We start from the raw sequence: 21,292 nt of genomic DNA on the forward strand, positions 1-21,292 counted from the left end.
TAACGCGTTACTTTCGAAGTAAAGTAACAGTTACTTTTTGGGGGCAAGTAACGCGTTACTAACGCGTTACATTTTAAGAGAAAGTAAAGTAACTTGTAACGCGTTACATTTTTACAAGTAACTTACCCAACACTGGCGAGTGTCAGATAAACTGACATGAATGTGTACAAAGATGTGGCAACGCCGCACTCCTTTCATTTGCCCCAGGATTTAAAAGGAACTAAGGGTCTTGCCTTTAAACGCAATTAGCGCCGTTCCTTAGCAAATTAAATGTACTATCTACTGAAGACAAAGACGACGAAAATGCATATTCTGTGTTCTGTATACAGAGTGTTTCAAAACAACAACGACAATATTTGGGAGGTGATTCCTGACACCAAGATAAGACAAAAAGTTTAGACCATCATTTGTGCACAAATGCTTCCTTTCGGAGTTATAGGCTGCTGAAAACATGAAAAAATGAACTTTAAAAGTCCATAGCTCCAAAACTATGGGACCTACCGTAGTCAGGTCAAGATCACTTAGGAACTAATGTGTGTGCTATCCAAAAATACATGTTTCAGAATTCTATGGTATTCATGCAACAATTTTTATGGAGGGAGTTAGGCTACGGTTTATAATTTGAAGTACTCACCACTATCTCTATTGCGGAAGTACCGGAGAATTCTGAAACATGGAAATTTCGATAGGGCACATACTAGTTCCTAAATAAAGTCTTGACTAGACTACAGTAGGTCCCATAATATTGGAGCTATGGACCCTCAAAGTTCATTTCTTCATGTTTTCGGCAGCCTATAACTCCGAAAGGAAGCATTTGTGCACCTAGTTTGGTCTACACTTTTCATCTTATCTTTGTGTCAGGAATCCTCTCTCAAACATTACGGTGTTGTTTTGAAACACGTTATATATAGGTACAGTGATTGTAATGTTGGTAATGAGACAGAAATAATGCTTCATCATTTGAGTGATTGAACTGAATGTAAGCAACATGCTTCAGGTAGAGACAAATGGACAAAATATAGGAACAAAGGAACAAAGTAAGGATTATAAACACTGTTATCTATTGTAGTAATAACTTGGTATACAAGCAGAGGCAGGAACATATAGAAGAAAAACTGCCAGTGATAGAAATATGGTGTCTTCTTTTCTAAAAACATATATATAGGTTGTTGCAAAAATAATGGCTGTTTTGAACTGCCATTTTTAAATATTCATAAGTTAGCTTAAACAAAACGTTTATTAATCATAATAAGAACCATTATAATCAATACATTTTTTGACAATGAGAAACATATGTATTTATACTGGTAGCACAGAAATTCAGAGTTCTGGAACTGATGAGGTCGTTAAAGGCGTTTTTAGTATTGTTTTCGTTTTTGAAGCATTTCTCGTGCAAGAAGTTTTCGAGATGCTTGTAAAAGTTATAATCCATACGCTACAGACTTGGCGAGTTTGATGGATGGTTGAGAGTCACGTACCCCTACTCGTGCAACTTTTGTCACATGATCATTGCAACGTGTGGTTTAGCGTTGTCGTGCAGAAACATTGGTCGCCCGAATTCAGAAACCTGTGATGGATCAGACCGGCCGCGGACCACCAAACAATGATCATTATCTTCTTTTAGAGCATGTCATCTCTGGGAAGTGTCGTAGAGCCTCATCTTGATCCAACCATTGTGAAGAATGTCTCCGATTGTCTTAGAGAATTGGCGTTTTGTCGGACGTCTCAATCCAGTCGGAAAATGGGTCGTTTTTGTTGCGTTGAAGATGATTTGAAGGTACCTATTTGAAGATGATTTTATTTATTTTTCGTTCAACTCGTTCGGCACCTACTTGGCAAGCTTCTTATCCCTTTCGATTTTCCTCAAACAGCGAGCAACTGTACAATGGTCTACGTTGAGCTCTTCGGCAATTTCTCATGTGGTTTTGAATGAGTTCGCTTAAATTAACGCCTTTAATTGGTCATTGTCAATTTCTTATAGTCGACCACGACTTTCTTCATCTTCGAGACTGAAGTTTACAAACCGTCTGTGTGTGGTACGTTCATAAGCGGTGTCCATCACCCCATGTTTTGTTGATATTTCGACTCACTTCCGCAGGATTGTGACCAAGTTTGAACTCGTGAAATAAAATGATTCAAATTTCTTGTTTTGATAGCATTTTTATAAATGATCTGAAAAAAGAAAAAATAATATAATAAATTGATAAATCAAAACATATGCTTAGAATGATTCGTTTAATGATCCCTGATCCATTTCTAATGGATTTACAGAACATTTATTAAAATATCAATACATGCACATAGACCATATAAAAACGGCCTAGCGAAAAAAAAGTCTTATACAAACTGGGTATAAATATTTGACACAAATCTTACTATGGCATAGAAAATATTCGTATATTCTACATTATATAAATGATTGTTCACATCATGTTACGTAATTATTAATTTATTATAACTCTGCAAAATATATTTAATATTACTTAGGCAAAATAGTATATTACTTTAGTCGTAATTAGGCAAAATATAGGTTGCTTATGTAAAATAGTGGATTACTTAGGTCGTACTTATGCAAAATATAATCACAGATTAGTAGTTTTGTTAGCTATTTAGAAATTCTAGTATATGATTGGATCTAGTATACTCAATGTTGTCATTATGGAAGTTCTTTTTATTATTTTTCTTTGACTTTACCGCTGTGAGATCAAATAAAGTAGTACAGAATTCTGAACTGTGCAAAAACCGAAAATTAATATTTTTGGATCGCTGTTGTAGTTGTAATTAGTTGTTACTAGAAAGAAATATGGTCCTCATAATGCCAAGAGCAAAGTGTAACTTTGAACTATCCAGTCCATGAAAGAATGCATACATACGTACATATATACTCTTTGAAACATATTACGAAGAAAAATGATTAAATTTTCTCTTTTAAAGGTATTACCAAAGCAATAAAGTAACTCTGAAGAGTTAAAAAAAATTACTGTATGGGATTCGTGGAATTAAAATGTCCATTTTTACGTTCCACACGAAACCATCCTCTGTATTGCAATCATGGAATCATGGATGAACCGAGGTCACGCATATGACGTTTCAAATTCTGTAGATGTTTAGAAAATTGATTGAGGTACCTAGTGAGACAATGTAGTGTTTTACAGGGTCGTGTAAAAGTATAGCATGGAAAACATCCGCGAGTTGTCTTCTTTTCTGAGTTCAAATGGGGACAGTTTGTACATCTAGGAGCGAGAAAGATCAATAATGTATTTTTTGATCAGGGGTGGTTATTGAACGTAGCATACGCCATTGGTTTGAAAAAATTCGAGACAGTGACAGTTTTGAAAAATGAATTCCACGTCCATCAACTAGCAGAGTGTTCTGATTATCTCCAGAAGAACACCGTGGAAGCGGATCTTTGGAGCAAAAATGTTCCTGCAATTGCAGACGAGTGAAGCATACATCATACCACTATCATTTGAGAGCTCCCTGAAAACAGTGAGGTGGAAAAGTAGAATTCATGAGTGTCAAAAGAATTGAAGACTTTGGGGCAAAAACCTGTTAAGTCCAAAAAGTGAGTGTAAAGGAAATAGCTACACAAGGGTTTCTTTTCATCCGATTTTCTTCAAACTTGGCACACATATACTAGATCGAAAATAAATTGACACGTATTTTTTGTTTCTTTTGGAAAATAAGTTAAGGGGGCCAAAGTGTAATGGAACATTACAATTTAATGTAATGATATTTTTGATGGGAGGGTCCCAGAAATTTTTGCACCGACTGTACTCCCTATTTAGCAAAAATTTATTTCGATCCATATAAATTATTTATTTGTTCGTTATTTTATTCCAAATTAACAAGGAAGACGGTAAAAAATTGTTTAGGAATCATATTTTGGGGGATTCATATCTTTATTTATATATTAACTAATTATAAATCTTATATATGCATATTTTAAATGGACGATTACAAATCTCACGGTGTCAGTGCTATTCGGAAATATAGTCCCACCATTGGATGGAAGTTTAGAATAATTAACCAATCTAAATTTTGGCACAATATTTTGGACTCTCCTCACCCCTCTTTTGGTACCAATGTTCATCTAAAGATCCGGTTCAATCCAGATTTTACCATTTTTTATTCGTTTTAAATACTCCACCGCCAAAAAAGCTTTACTTTGATTGGTGCAGTTACCCACGCTACATATTAAGGCGCGATCATCTTCACTCTACATCGTCGATCGGAAAAGAAAGCTGTGTGTTTGAACGGCTAGCAGATATGTAGGAATTTTGACTGTATAACCGACTAAGACAGGTAAATTGTATATCCAGGTCAAAACTACGCTACCAGGAAGCACAGGAGCTAAAATTTAGACAATCTTAATAGTTAAAACAGATTAACATCTCAGTGAAACGTAGCCGGATACATAGGACGCCATGCCGGATGTAAATATTTAGTGTGGACAGGTTCGACATTACGTGCATTTAATTTGGTGTGCTAAACTCTTCATTTGCTTCGAGTTAGAAATTTCAGAACAGTGATTATCCTTTTCACCCCTCCCGATATTATATACAGTTAAGACCTGTCCATGTAGTAACTTATTAATATAGATAGTAAGTGATTTTTCTTACTAATCCACATGGCGGTATTCTGAGTTTCGGAATCTTTGTAACATGAGAATGATCGCTTAGGTTAACTTTAAGGGCTCCTGTTTTCATCCCGAATTGGGATAGCTTCCAGTAGGGATGGGTTAAATATTTAAATCATCTAGGTTTCCTTCCCTTTTAGGGAGGGGAACCTCAAAATTAATAGCTTTGGTATGTTCTCCTTGAACACGTTTTGACTAGTATCTGATAAAATATCATGAATTAATCAGGACTAATTGGTTCAGTTTTCACTGTCCATTTCCTTCCCCTACATCAGCTAGAGCCGATTTGAACAAACAAAAAAAAAAAAATGGTAAACTCTGTTGAGTTCTACGTGTGTTAAATGGATAATAAGATTAATGGTAGTGATGATTGGTGTGTATTGGCATGATGTGTCTTGTAGCTTAAGTAGTATGTGTATATTTGTAATGTAGTAAACATTTTCTTGTAGTAGTAATTGTGGTAGTTAAGTGATGAAAGAGTGCGTGAGATAATTAAATAGGGACAGGGTAGTATTTACTATGCGATATTTTTTTTTATTCCGTCATTAAATGAATTTATAAACAATATTTGAAAGTGAACGTAATATAGTACAATAATCCTAAGTACAAGGTCACATTTCGTGGTTTACAGTTCGAACGAATAGTTACTAGCGCCCTTGTGTCGAAATTTCGTACTATCAGTCGTGCATATTTTACCATCAAACCCAGTTAGTTGTTTAGGTTTTACAAAATTGACCTTTATTTTCGAATTAAAACCGAGTAAACACGATTTCCGGCCCATATGAACAGATAGTTGGATAATGTGATTTGACACTTTAATATTCTGAAAACTACAACATACTGTGTAATCCAGTAATGAAAATATTTAAGTAAATAAACTATGCATAGATTCTTAACCGAAGTCAGCCAATGTGATGCTATTTCCGTTCTGAAATTGAGATATTGAATTCCAATTCTTTTCATGTAGTTGCAGAATAATTTTCATTGTTGCTGTCAGAATGCTATCACATTCAGCAATATTATCGCACATATTTTATTTTTTATGAATATTTCTATATAGAGATTTGTTTTAAAACAGCTGCGAAGTAAGATATAGGATGGTTTGTGTGGCAAAGAAGTCTTGGGTTCGAGTAATGTTTCTTGCGTGTGGGTCGGGACGCGATTTATAGATTTTTTTAAAATATATGATGAAATGTGTATGTAGGCTGGGCGTAGATAGAGGAGACAGGGTTTTTTTTTTTAAAATATAGCGTCGTAGTAAATGGAAAAAGATGATGATATGAATATATGAATATTTATTTGAATATGAATATGAATATTGTAGTAAAAGTGAATAGATGATAGGACACCCGTATAGTGTATACATGGGCCCGGTGTATTTTAGCCATATGTTGATATATATATATATCTATAGATGAAACGTAAATATGTGGTGAGAATCGTTTCGAGTTCTGACCTCCACGCCGAGACATCACTCGACAAGGTAGGCGAGTTATATATCAGCATGTATTATTACTTCGCAGTTGAGTATACCATAACAGTAGTATTTATTTATTTCAATCTCGTCTGACAGCAGGGTAGGGATAGCATCATGTAATGGCTAACTAAATGTAATTGTTCATCGATTATGATACCAAATAGTTGGCGTTTTGGGCTGTTGTGAATTGTGTTTACAGTCGATTATGAAAGAGAAGACCCTATGACTCTGAGATTTTTTTTTCACGTTACCTACTCGGGCTAGCTTACAATGTTCATGGAGGCGACAGCTCTGACAGGGTTACAGAATCGAAACAGTTAGTTATTGAAATTTATTTTACCGTCCCCGGGCATCGACCCCTCCCCCCTTGAATATTTTCGTTTTCTTTTCTTAGTTTCCAAACTAGATAGTGATGGAAATTAATCGATGCCTCAGAATTTAGCGCATTCTGCGAAGGGGAGCTATCGGTGAAGTTTGGCAATAGAAATCACCGATCCAAAATTCAGTTTATTTAATATTTTTTTATTTTGGCAAATCACTAATTAGGGATATCTTAGCTATTACTCTAGTTTCATTACTATTCTGGAATCTTTTAGTTTCTGAGAGGTCGGATGATTTTTTTCTTTCCTTTTGAAATTCTAAATTAACGCCTTCTCTAACCTTCCGGAGGATTCCGGGATCTGCAAGGGTGTTGACCGGATACGGTGAGTGGTGGGATTTCCCTAAAGCCTTTGTCTTTCCGAAAATCCCATCGGGGACACAGACTTGTCTCATCTTCGCAGACATCTTTTTCGGCTATTTATTTGGTAAGCCGAACCCTTTTTGGCATAAAAGAGAATATTTGGTTATAGTATGTTGTATACGTAAATTCGACCACTTATCTTTCGTAGTTGTAGTGTTCTGTCTCCTCTCTCTTTACCTATACTTCTTCTACTTCTTCTCTAGAGTTTTTTTTTTAATTTTCAACCTTCCTCCCCGATTTTGAAAGTATATTATATCAATGAATTAATGTATAATATTTTTTTTAACCGAAATGACCAGCTGAGACATCTCAAGACACGATTCGTTTGATGAAATAGTTAGGGACTGGGTTTACATTATATTTGACCCATCGACGGGGTGAGTAACGATTCGGTACACCATAATTTCATAATTTTCCACTTTCATTCCTTCACCATTGTCCGTCTGGGATTCTTTTTTTTTTTTTTTTGTTTATCCAGTGGTCACTTTCCATTTAGTTTATTTGATTTCCGTGAATGTTGTTGTAATATTGGGCCCAAAGTTAAGATAAAAATTGTTTGGTTTCTATATGTTCATGTATCTAAGAATGTTCTGTATTACGTGCCTGCCTCACAAGTTTTTTTTCTTTGATCTACTCTCCTATTGAATATGTGAAAATTTAAAATTAATAGACGCGCGGTATAAATGAAAATAATATTTTATGATGATATGCCGGAAGTTTTGTTTCTTGATGTAATGTTGCAACCTTCTTGGACAAATTAATGTTGGGGTTATGTAATTAAATATGTGCGCGTGTATTGAAAAAATATATATATAGAGAGAGAGAGACGTCGAAATGTAAATATGTATGAAATATAGAATATTAAAGTGAAATGTAAAATGTTAAATTTATAATATGGATTTATGTAAGAGCACCGCATCTGCCCCACACGTTTATTGGTTGCCATGGGTTTTAAGTAGTGTTTTTCCGACGAATGGAATGATGTAGCCTAATTTTCTTTTTAAGAATACCGCCGCGAATTTAAATAATTTTCTTTGTTCTGAATAAATGTAACTAGTGAGCAGTAATGTAAACAGTTTCAATGGCATGCATTTCAAAATAACGGCAGGTCTAAAACGTAATCCAATCCCTCAACAAATATTATCCTTTAGTGATCAACCAGAAATTTCTTTTTTGGAAAGTGTACCTAGAATCCCCCCTGTTTTCCAATGTGTATCCTATGACTTAACCAGTGTTTACCACGATATAAATCATCATAATCCTCCCAACTAGTGAAGATTTTCTCAAATATAAATACTATGAATAAAAGTTATAAGTAATTCACAAATAAAGTGTTATGATGCGTACAAGTGATGAATGACTAACTAGTGACCTGGAGTTACTAAATAATGAATCCAAAAAATGGACTGAACCGAGAGGAGAATTCTCCTCTGACCAAATATCGTCGTTGAAATCCCTAGATGGGTAGAACTTTCAATATGCAAATACAGCTACAAACTGGTAGTTCGTATATACTGGATAAATGGTTATTGTAAAGTAAGATATATGTGTATAAACATAAACTGAATTTAAATCGAGCGAAATGTGTTGGACACTACCTTTAGTGCATTAATAGTGATCTCGAATGCTCGAGTTTGATATACGCTACAGGACGTATAAGGAAATTTTTTTTCAATGTCTCGACATGAGATAGAGACTCATAAAGATTTTCATTATATATAAAAGTTTTTTTTTTGCTTTCCTCTTTGTTCATTTTTTTTATAACTATGAATGTCTTCTTCGTTTATGTTGTGAAGTATAAATTTGATTTAGCATGCCTAAAACGTGGTATATGTAATTATATTAACTTTTTTTTTCTTTCGTCAATGTAATTAAATATATGAAGCTAAATTCCAAGAAAGGACTTATGAAGGTATAACTTTATGTATTCCGTTGACACATAACTAAGAAATTGTTCTTTCAATATATTTTTTCTTTATTCTTTATTCTTTTCCTCCATTAATGTAATAAATATTATGTAAAATCGTAGCTACTGGGTTTCCTTTAAACATACATACGCTGTCCTGAGTGAGTGAGCGAGTGAATGCATGATAGATTTAATTTACGTCATTTTAGTAATATCATTTGTCATATTAACATCTATAATATATGTGTCATGTTTTAATATATGTGTTAAGGTAAATAACCTAGGTCATGAAAGACCGCTACTGACAAATTTAAAGTCGGCTCTAGGAGTGAGACGAAAATAACAGGAATGAGCCGGAAAACGACATTTTTTCCTTTCAGAGAAATTGAAACTCCTGTTGATGCAATATATACATATATTGAGTTTATAAGTTTATTTTTTTTCTTTTCTGGCTAATTCATATGTGTGGTCGATCTCAGATCATGGAGTTCAGCTATTGGATAGTTATCAATTATTGTTTGAGATTAAATTACAAAGAATTAAATTTCACTTTTCTCATTTCCAGGTCTAGGTCTGGGCAACCCCACGAACGTGGTGCCTGGAGCTAGGTCTGGATGGTATGAGGGAACATGTGTCTATTCCAAATCACTTCAAAATTGATTCTCCACTAATAGTATTTGTAATGATTTACCGGATAATAACCATTCGAATTCATTACTATATCTCCTAAATCATCCAGTAATCCATTCTCCTTTAAAATCCTCAATCTTTCTTTTTCCTCCTCCTTTTTTTCTTTTTTCTTTTCTTATTTCTTTCTACTTCTTTCCCCTCCTTTCCCTTCTCACTCTTTCTTTTCTTATTTCTAACAAAACTGAAAACTAATTAGGTCGTGACTGGGAGTAGTCGCTATCAGCACGGTCAATAAATTCGATTCGATAAGTTTCTTCGGAAGTCCGATTTGGGATAATTACCTCTAAAATGAACCAGAAACTAAGAATAATAATATAATTTATTCAAAATTTACCTTAGTAGAAAATATTTATAGTTTCAATTAGTAGTAGATATTTCATTATCACTCTTTTGCTAAGTTCAGGCGACTCCTCCTTCAACCACGATGTTAGTTGTCACACGCTCTAAAATAAATTTACGTTTTCAGAAGTGGCGAACCGTGACAACAAGTTTAGTTAACGACCTAGTTAGTGATTCGTTTTTCAGAATTGGCGACACGTGACAAGGACTTTTGTCATGGAAACGGTTGTTTCTATGACAACGGATCTCAGAAATGGCAAATAGTTTATTTTCGGTATTATAACACGACTGATGATTCGAGACAGTCACTATGGAGACAATTGTTTTCCCTGGTAACAAATTTAAAATTATTTATTGAGTATTTATTGAGATCGAGCACATATGGAATTGGCCACAAGAATGCAATTAATAGAAAAGTCATTATGGAGTTAGACAATTATAGTCGTTCGGCTTTTCCGTTATTTTTGCTTCTCTCTGTAGAAAGGGGAAGAAATGGAAGGAACTACAAAATTTTCTAAATTAAATAAAAAAAAATGCTGGAAGCTGGTTTAAGGAGGGAAAAAATGGGAGCCCTTTAATTTATGAATAGTATCTGTAGAACAAGTCTATTTTGTTAGTTTGTAAGTGTTATATTGCATGTATATTTGTACCGTATATATTGTATGTAAAAAACTATGGCAACCAATAAGAAAGTAATCGTTACGCAAGACGAGGCTGAAGTTTCGTGTACACAATGTACACTAAATGATAAGGAGAAAAAGGCTCGCGTCCCTCGTAGATTAGTGAGGTGTCATGGGTGCGGGCTAAAGTGGATTCATTTTACCTGTATTAATTTAGATGACTCAGTTGAGAATGAAGAAAAGATCCGTACTGGGGAGATAATTAAATATTGTGGCGAATGTGAAGGGAAACTCTGCCAGTCTCGGGAAATAATGAATCCAATCCATTCTAAAGAAATTGAGCACCCAGACTCAGATGGAGAACGTGGGTATAGTACTCCGAAAGACCGAGGCCAAATATCTCTATTAGAGATATCTGACCTCGATGATGATGAAAAGAATAGGGATCACATTAGTGACTCTCAAACTAATCCGAATCGCAATCAGACAACTAACCCAATGGATATTGCACCATCGGGCGGGTCTGATATGTCTGTTTTATTCCAGCAGTTCGCTGAACAAATGAAATCAATGACACAAATGAATCAGAATCTGATACGAGAAATGAGTGAAAAAATAGAAAAAATCCATGAAAAATTTGATGCCTCAAACCGAGAAACAGAAGCTCGCTTTGAGGTATTAACACACAAAATGAACAATATATGTGTAGACTTTGCTTCCTCAATAAACAAATTGAGGGAGCAAACGACTACAGAAATCGATCGGGTTAGATGCGAGGCTCAACAAACAGTAGAGCAACTCCAACAGGAAACTGAGGGTAGATTTAGTAAAGTAGATTCAGAGTTAGGAAAGGTAAACACCAAATTTCAAGAAGTAGACCAAAAATTAGAATTACAGCAGGCTGAAATCAATGATCTGAAGTCTACTTTGTCCCATTTATCGTTGGAAACTAAAATGGAAGTGACAAATCAAAAAATTACTGCAATTCAGGATGAAATAGATAATATGCAAGAGAAAATAGGGAGGCCGAGTCGGGAGAAGTTAGATGTATCCTACCCTTTCCCCGGTAACGATTCTCCGAATACATTACCCGGGAGAAAAATCACATTTAGTACTGAGAATAAAAATAAGTGTCAGCTGATGCATGGGGTACTGCAATGCACTATCCTCCGCGTCAGTCAAGGTTAAAACCTTGGTTAGAAAGCCATAACATGCCAGCTCAGACAAGTGTTGTGACAACTACTGTTACTAGTGTTAATGCGCCCTTTTTGCTGGGAGGTATACCGTCATAAAGTGTGTTGCCGGGAAGAGGGGAAGGGTGCCGTGCTGAGTCGTTGCTCACGAACGTGGTTGGTCCGAAGATGGAACCCCACATAGTCGACTCGACTAACAGGGTCCCCTTTAGTTACAGAGGTACATATAGCACTGCTACAACGTCGTCAGTGGCGAATCCGGTGACTACTCCGCTTAGCCAAGATAATGCTTTCATTCCTTTAAATTACTCTCCTGCTGACAGTAGTATGAGTTCCAAAGTTTCGTTAAGGGATATCGAACGTTTTCCTACGTTCGACGGAAATATCACTAATGGATTACCTCGTGTCTTCCTACGAAGACTACAGCAGTGTCTGGAAATGTATCGGTTAACGGACAGAGAACGCTTACAGATAGTAGAGAAGCGTCTAGTTGCAGCTTCAGGCGCATGGTTTGCATCCGTCAAATATAGAATTAATACGTACAGCGACATTCTGATCCTTTTTAAAGAGGAATATTGTAACGAACATATCGAAAGGCTTCAGAAACGTACCCTCCAATCCTTAAGGTACGACCGAGCTAAGTATGGGTCCCTTCTGGACTATGCCTGGAAAATCATTGAATTATACTACCAAATTGCAGAAAATTCGTCACAAGCTGAACTCGTGGATATCATCATAAATGCTCTTCCACCGGATAAGTCGCGGGCTATAGCTTCCCACTTATGCCAAACTGTGCGAGAAGTGACTTCACGTTTAGCTCCCTGTGTGGGAAAGAAACTGGCGGCCCACCAAGGAGGTATTTCGCCCGGCAAGCTAAAATCTTAAAACCTACTAAGAATAAGGCAACGGCCAGCTGCCAAACAGATTTTCTGAGTTACACCCAGGCTGGATCTCGTTATCCAAATGGGTGTGGCTTGGAAAATAACCAAAATTATGGTCGGCGTCGGTACAGTAACCGGCCTATGTTTAATAATCGCCGAGGTTATCGCCCCTATGACCGTACTGCTGGAGAATCGAACCCTAATAGGGACAATAACCGGAGGAGCTTTAACGGGGCGTATTGGAGAAGAGAAAGTGGTAACGGCCAAGGTGGTAACAATAATAATAATAACATTAGTGGAAATAGACCTCAGAATCCGGCCCCGTCGCAAATACAGAATAATGGCGGAAATAGAATTTTAATAAACGAAGGTACTGATAGTCAAGAAACTAGATCCTAATGTCGTCAGATACGCCAGTCGGCGAGTGAAACCTACGAGTTGTGTCTCTTGATCTCTCAGCTGGAACTTCTGTCGTTCTATTCCTATGCGAACACCACTGTAGTAAAAATATTGAAAAATTGTGCAGTATTACATAACTTAATAGGTGAAAGTATCGGAACTCACAATTTTCAGAATCTCAAACTCTTCAATTGCACGGATGATAAGAAAAAGGAGCTTTTGTCACAGTACCCAAAGTAAATGTTAACACTGTACTTATTTAAGTGAATGTTTGAGTGTATGAATGAGTAGTTAGTTCATTATTATCAATACATGTTAATCCTCTCTAACCAAAAATTTTGTTATCCTAACAATTTTTTTTTTAAATGACGCCAGGGAATTGTAATGGAACATTACAATTTAATGTAATGATATTTTTGATGGGAGGGTCCCAGAAATTTTTGCACCGACTGTACTCCCTATTTAGCAAAAATTTATTTCGATCCATATAAATTATTTATTTGTTCGTTATTTTATTCCAAATTAACAAGGAAGACGGTAAAAAATTGTTTAGGAATCATATTTTGAGGGATTCATATCTTTATTTATATATTAACTAATTATAAATCTTATATATGCATATTTTAAATGGACGATTACAAATCTCACGGTGTCAGTGCTATTCGGAAATATAGTCCCACCATTGGATGGAAGTTTAGAATAATTAACCAATCTAAATTTTGGCACAATATTTTGGACTCTCCTCACCCCTCTTTTGGTACCAATGTTCATCTAAAGATCTGGTTCAATCCAGATTTTACCATTTTTTATTCGTTTTAAATACTCCACCGCCAAAAAAGCTTTACTTTGATTGGTGCAGTTACCCACGCTACATATTAAGAGCCGGCGGGAGTCAAGTGACCTTGACAAATCGAGGATAGAGTTTCTCCTTGCAGTTCAAAGTGTTTCCTTATTTTGGCAACAGATGGGGTTGTCGCTGAAATGCCGTCAAAGCAAATGCACCCGTCCTTTTCCTTCGTTTTCCCCTGCATGTGGTCAAAGTTGGACAGCGTAGGAGGGGGATGGTTACGGCTGTAAATGGGACAGAAGAGTGAAATTCTTTTCTTTTGGCTAAAAGAGAAACAGAACTGAAGAAACAAATAAATAAGAGGGACCAACATGATATCAGCCGTCAGCTCCCTGTCAGAGAGCCACTCAAATATCTACAACGGTCACAAACATACCATAGAGAACTAAAGCACTTGTCGCATGTCTCTTTCTCAAAGGATTCTACCTATGGTAAATAACAGAATAGTGCGGGAAGAATCTGATATAAAATGAAGAACCATGCCAATATTAAAAAAACACACACACACACACACACACGGGAGAGTCGATATTCTAATTTATTTAGGGCCTTCGTGGTTAAAAAAAAAAAAAAACTTGGAATTGAAAGGCAGAAAACCCAGACAAAGATTTGAAATGTATTGACAATGTGAATCATTTTTTTAGTGGAATCCATTTCCTTATTTTCTTTTCAAAATATGACCACCAGATTTACCCTCTCTCTCGCCTTCACATTCGAATGGTCCTGGGTTCGATACCAGTTGCTGACCATCCTGAGTTTTTCCTATTATAACAGGAAAAAGCCGCAATGTTACATTCAGCCTTGGGGGCTGGCTTAGAAGGACAGGAGGGAGCACATGCCCTGCTTGATGTTGGTTTTTATTGGGGGAAATAGACCACTTCGTTAACAATAGAATTAAAAAATGTGTCACTCATGTCCAAAATTATTGTCGCATGTCTATAAATATGTTGTTGTAGGAATATAATTTGATAACGAATTCACCCGGTATTTCTTATAATGTTAGTATGCGTACAATCGGCAAAGACATGTATGTGGCAAATTTCATGTCAAAAGAGCAGTAAATAAGAACAATAAAACGAAAACAAAACTTTCGTGTCCATTTAGCAACATTTTATTTTACTCATTCTAATCTTCGTATTTATAATTACTGTATTTTCCTATGAAATTTACCACATATATTTCCCGATTGTACACATAGTATCAGTATTAAAAGTCTCCTGCAAAATCATTATTACATGATATTTTTACAAGAAGACAGTTATAGAAATGCGACAATCATTTTGGACATGAGTGTACAAGGATGTAACAGGTGTTTGTTTCAAACATTAAATAAGTGTTCGTATAAATTGAACTTATTTCCTGACGTCATAGAACTAAGAACTGTTGCAGAGCGATGTAAGTCCGGTGACATTGCAATATATCTATTTATTTTAAAAGCAAATTTTAATATGTTTTTATTTTCAACTTCCTTATCCTAAAATAAATACTAGCCTTTAACCAGCCCTGGTATCCCTGGTTGCATATCACTTTAGGATTTGGAAAAGGTGTCCAACGAATTAAAAAAAAATGATAAGACACCTTTTAAAGACATTCTTTTGTTAATAAATTCCCACTAAAAAGTTAAAAATAATTTTGTTTATGCAAGACTAAATAATAAGAATGGAGTGCGTTATTTTAAGAATTTATAAAGTAACTGTAAGCCTATATGAGAGCGCATCCCTTTTTTTAGTCACGCATAAACATTTTTTTTAAACTTTTAAGTGCGACTTGATTAATGAAAGAATATCTTTAAAATGTTTATTATTATCTTTTCTTATTATTGTTAATGTTTGCGTCCTTGGCATAGGGTGTTTATTTTGGTAAGGTACGTTTCTATACTACTAGGGTATATTAAAATTTAGTTTCCTATGTGTTACTACATACATTAAAAAACATTTTTTTTTTTAAGAATTACTACCGAATATTACTACCGCTCCGCTAATAAGAGGGAGACAGATTGAGGATACCAAACACCCCTACCGTTGATTGAGAAATATTTAGGTGTCGACACTGATGAGCAACATCTACATATGAATTTGAATGTTTTATGGGCTTTAGACAATTGATTCAGACCGGGAAACATGGGGGACAGAATGTTGGAAGCAAGTAGTCCAGTCCCTAGTTTGAATGCCTGGAATGGGTAAGGACTCTTCCCCCCTTGGTAAAACCTGCCGAAATTGGAAGCAATATCAAAGAAGCACTGCTTCGAAAAAAGAGGGAGCAAACATGCATAAATAGTCAGAGTCGGATTTAGGTTTAGTGGGGCCCCAAGCTGTTGAAAGTAATGGGGTCCTTTATGTGTCCAGATGAACATACGCACCCTACATACAGATATGAAGAAACTAGAGATAATTTAGGAAGCAGACTGGTAGAAGGAGCCCTATTAATTACACGAACGTAGGCTACACAGCAGGAAGCACTGTTGCTACGTATATATAAATTTTACTTTATTTTTTAAAATTTTCTTATATTTTAGAAATCCAATTTTTCTTTAGATTTTGGGTCCCCCAAGAGAGCGGGGCCCTAAGCTATAGCTTGTTTCGCTTACACGTAACTCCGGCACTGTAAATAGTTTACATATACAGGCGCGGATCCAAGGGTGGCTGTAGAGGCTATAGCCCCCCCCCCTTGACGCTCAGGTATACACTGGATAATATGGGCTTCAATCCTGTTTACTCTGGATAAAGAGGCAAACTATGGTTTACCTCCTCCCTTGATCATATCCTGGATCCGCCACTATATATATATATATATATATATATATATATATATAGAGTAAAGTATACAAATATGGAATAGTACTACTAATATGGAATACCGACCTATAGCGGATATATGGTGCTACCGCGTAGGGGTGATAGGTGCAGACTGTTATAGAGTTACGGATATTACGCCACAGCTGAGTAGAAGGTGTTAGACGAAAGAACCAGTGTGATACAGCTGTTGATACTTTTTTCTGGTTACTGAGTTTTCTGTAGGTAAGTTTTCAGTGGAGTAAATTTTATTCTTAATGAAGTTCAATTGTTGTCACTTTGTATTCTGAATTTCGACAAATGTCAACGATCCTTTTCGTACAAAGTAGAAAAGAGTTTAAGTGTTTTGCACATTGCTACATCATGTGACATTCCAAGGAGGCAAGGATACAAATATGGAATACCAATGGGGTGATAAATATGGAATAGTATTCCATAATTGTATCTCTCACTATTTTATTTTATTTTTCCTTTTTATTTTGTATCATACATACATTCCTTCATCCAAAAAGAAAGAGTGTCATCAGAAACAATGGGCAAGCAGCCATCTTCTAGGTCAGAAGTAAGTAAATGGTACACCTAAAACAGGCCAAATATTATTATGTTCCCAGATCTACTCTGTTTAGGTTTGTAAATTAAAATCCGCACTTTATACTTTAGGAAGTTGCCAAAACAATACTTGGACGCAAAACTGTATTACCTATAGAGTTGGAAAATCCGCTAATTTAAATTAGTGGAATATTTATTGCTAATGGAAAAAAATATTAGTTCTTCACGAAGACTAACGCTAAGAATATGGCAGAAGAGGTCTAAAATGAAATGCCTGACTAGTCCTGAGGAAGTAATACCACTTCGAAATCCTAGAAAGCAGTTGGGCAGCATCGGAAGAAAACCAGAACTAGTTGCAGTTCTGACATCTTCACCATATAAGAATACTCTTCAGCAGCAGGAGAAAAGTAACCCAACAGACAACAAACAGAATACACGTATAGGGCAAGGAGAACAGTACAAATGAGCCCACAGCTACCTGAAGATATCGTGAACGAAGTACAAACGTCTAAAACGACACAGAGAGAGCTCTTCCAATTCATCAAAAGAATGTGAAATCAATTTCGAAGACTCGTCTTTAGACTTTTCTCAGCCAGACGATGAAGTTATCCCAATAGTCCTGATGCCGAATGTCTCTTGCGGTGGAAAATTCTCACAAGATAATCATGGAGAGCAATGAGTAATGTGTTTTATGTGTGAATTATGGTGCCACGTACAATGTTTTGGATATGACCGAGGATGTTGCTATATTTGTAAGTTTTGTAAATAGATTATTACAAGTATTCCATATTTAGGCCCATTTACGTAAACAGAAAATATCGCATGTTTTCAGTAAATCATTAATATCTATCTTAGTCTCATTCATGTGACGATTGTAACTCCTTAGTGCTGTAGTAAACATTCTACTTTACCTTTCAAAGTATATTTTGCTGATATTTTCAGTTTTGGTGACGAGTAATTACTTAATTAGTAAATGGTATTCCATATTTATATACTTTCCTCTATATATATATATATATATATATATATATATATATATATATATATATATATATATGTATGTATATAAATGTGTGTGTCTAGTATGTTGTACGATGGAAGCTGATGAAAGAGCTTTATACCATATTATTCTTGATTTTTTGACAGGTAAACAAAGAATATTTCGGGAATTAATCTATCCTAAAGATTATAATAATGTATCTTATTTTTTTTCTTGCATGTATATTCTTAGTCCTGCAGGAAGTTTTCATTTCTTTCTTGGAATAGATAAACGAAGACTTTGGTTCGGCTTCTCCTTCACAAATTTTTGTCGAAAGGTTGACTTTATCGCTACAAACACAAATTACTTCTTCTCACAGAAACCATCTACAAACACACTGTACTGCTGAAACAGAAACCATCAACCAAAGAGGTCATAAATTTTGCCATTCCTCGTGTTTGAAGTTCCCGTCCTTCACAATGATTTCCTTCCTCCCGCCCCTGTTAAGAAGTTCAAAGTAGATTTTCAAAAGGACTGGCTCCCGCTGAGAAGAAAAGGGGGATGAGGAATGACTATAGTGCCATCTAGCAGTTATACGGCCAAGTACGTGAACACGAAAAAATCTGATTTCTGATTTCTGTAGATTCAATTATGAAGGATATAATTTCTCATCGATTGTGAAATGGATGTCTTTGGAAACAGCGAAAAAATAGTACAGTAGCGCACAAATACAAAGATTCTACTCCATTCTCAAAAAAGTCCGGAGTTTTTAGCTCTTTTCCTTACTGTAAAAAAACAGAAGACTTTTCCGTCTGATTTTGATCATTTTCTTATGGGAATTTGGATTATAATTATCTGTATTTATAAGAAGAAAATATCACGCACAGCGTTCAAATTGCACCTTTAAAATGAGATGCATCATATTTAGTGCGCTACTGAGACATTTTTGCGAAAGAACGAAATGAAACCGTGATTTGCCTAAAAAATGGTTGAGATCCCATGTTAAATTGAACACCAATATTCCGGCCGCTGTGGCGCACTCCTTCTCCCTCTTAAGGCGCGATCATCTTCACTCTACATCGTCGATCGGAAAAGAAAGCTGTGTGTTTGAACGGCTAGCAGATATGTAGGAATTTTGACTGTATAACCGACTAAGACAGGTAAATTGTATATCCAGGTCAAAACTACGCTACCAGGAAGCACAGGAGCTAAAATTTAGACAATCTTAATAGTTAAAACAGATTAACATCTCAGTGAAACGTAGCCGGATACATAGGATATATCTTGTAAAGTAAGATATATGTGTATAAACATAAACTGAATTTAAATCGAGCGAAATGTGTTGGACACTACCTTTAGTGCATTAATAGTGATCTCGAATGCTCGAGTTTGATATACGCTACAGGACGTATAAGGAAATCTTTTTTTTTAATGTCTCGAACATGAGATAGAGACTCATAAAGATTTTCATTATATATAAAAGTTTTTTTTGCTTTCCTCTTTGTTCATTTTTTTTATAACTATGAATGTCTTCTTCGTTTATGTTGTGAAGTATAAATTTGATTTAGCATGCCTAAAACGTGGTATATGTAATTATATTAACTTTTTTTTCTTTCGTCAATGTAATTAAATATATGAAGCTAAATTCCAAGAAAGGACTTATGAAGGTATAACTTTATGTATTCCGTTGACACATAACTAAGAAATTGTTCTTTCAATATATTTTTTCTTTATTCTTTATTCTTTTCCTCCATTAATGTAATAAATATTATGTAAAATCATAGCTACTGGGTTTCCTTTAAACATACATACGCTGTCCTGAGTGAGTGAGCGAGTGAATGCATGATAGATTTAATTTACGTCATTTTAGTAATATCATTTGTCATATTAACATCTATAATATATGTGTCATGTTTTAATATATGTGTTAAGGTAAATAACCTAGGTCATGAAAGACCGCTACTGACAAATTTAAAGTCGGCTCTAGGAGTGAGACGAAAATAACAGGAATGAGCCGGAAAACGACATTTTTTCCTTTCAGAGAAATTGAAACTCCTGTTGATGCAATATATACATATATTGAGTTTATAAGTTTATTTTTTTTCTTTTCTGGCTAATTCATATGTGTGGTCGATCTCAGATCATGGAGTTCAGCTATTGGATAGTTATCAATTATTGTTTGAGATTAAATTACAAAGAATTAAATTTCACTTTTCTCATTTCCAGGTCTAGGTCTGGGCAACCCCACGAACGTGGTGCCTGGAGCTAGGTCTGGATGGTATGAGGGAACATGTGTCTATTCCAAATCACTTCAAAATTGATTCTCCACTAATAGTATTTGTAATGATTTACCGGATAATAACCATTCGAATTCATTACTATATCTCCTAAATCATCCAGTAATCCATTCTTCTTTAAAATCCTCAATCTTTCTTTTTCCTCCTCCTTTTTTCTTTTTTCTTTTCTTATTTCTTTCTACTTCTTTCCCCTCCTTTCCCTTCTCACTCTTTCTTTTCTTATTTCTAACAAAACTGAAAACTAATTAGGTCGTGACTGGGAGTAGTCGCTATCAGCACGGTCAATAAATTCGATTCGATAAGTTTCTTCGGAAGTCCGATTTGGGATAATTACCTCTAAAATGAACCAGAAACTAAGAATAATAATATAATTTATTCAAAATTTACCTTAGTAGAAAATATTTATAGTTTCAATTAGTAGTAGATATTTCATTATCACTCTTTTGCTAAGTTCAGGCGACTCCTCCTTCAACCACGATGTTAGTTGTCACACGCTCTAAAATAAATTTACGTTTTCAGAAGTGGCGAACCGTGACAACAAGTCTAGAAAACGACCTCATTGTTATTTTTCGTTTTTCAAAAGGGCCCCTTTTCTGAAAAGGGTCCCCTTGAAAAATGGGCCATTTTAAAGAAGCGAAATTCTGCCGATGCAAAGATGACTTCAAAGTAGGAAATACGGGTTTTGACGTTTTCGCGAGAAAAGGATTGCAGGGGCAATGCTCCCTTCGAAACAACAAAGGACCCCGCACAATCCTTACGAAAATTGGATTTCGGTGGAATTGCTTGAAACCGTAATGTATTGTAGATATTACTTTCCTAAGAAAAAGTCTCAATAAGCACAACCACAAATCACTGATCGTTTGGCCACTACAGGGGCACTTTCTGAAAACATCCGAAGATAACGACGTTCTGGATTCCGGTAAAAGTGACTAAAACTATGTT

General features: G+C 35.4%; 1 long non-coding RNA gene across 8 annotated transcripts in view; it reads right to left on the reverse strand.

Annotated features, from left to right (window-relative positions):
* Positions 1-1,104: 1,104 nt before the first annotated feature.
* The window catches only part of LOC145663719 (uncharacterized), a 74,369-nt gene continuing 54,181 nt past the window's right edge, over positions 1,105-21,292 (reverse strand). For 4 of the 8 annotated variants that reach the window (XR_014127248.1, XR_014127249.1, XR_014127250.1 and 1 more), the window contains exon 3: positions 1,108-2,172. This is a non-coding gene — a long non-coding RNA (uncharacterized LOC145663719). Of the gene's footprint in view, positions 2,173-21,292 lie in introns of all 8 variants that reach the window. The other 4 variants (XR_014127254.1, XR_014127247.1, XR_014127253.1 and 1 more) reach the window with 2 other exon arrangements.

The sequence above is a fragment of the Thermobia domestica genome, chromosome 11, assembly GCF_964235325.1.
Source record: "Thermobia domestica chromosome 11, izTheDome1.hap1.1, whole genome shotgun sequence".
NCBI classification, from domain to species: Eukaryota; Metazoa; Arthropoda; class Insecta; order Zygentoma; family Lepismatidae; genus Thermobia; species Thermobia domestica.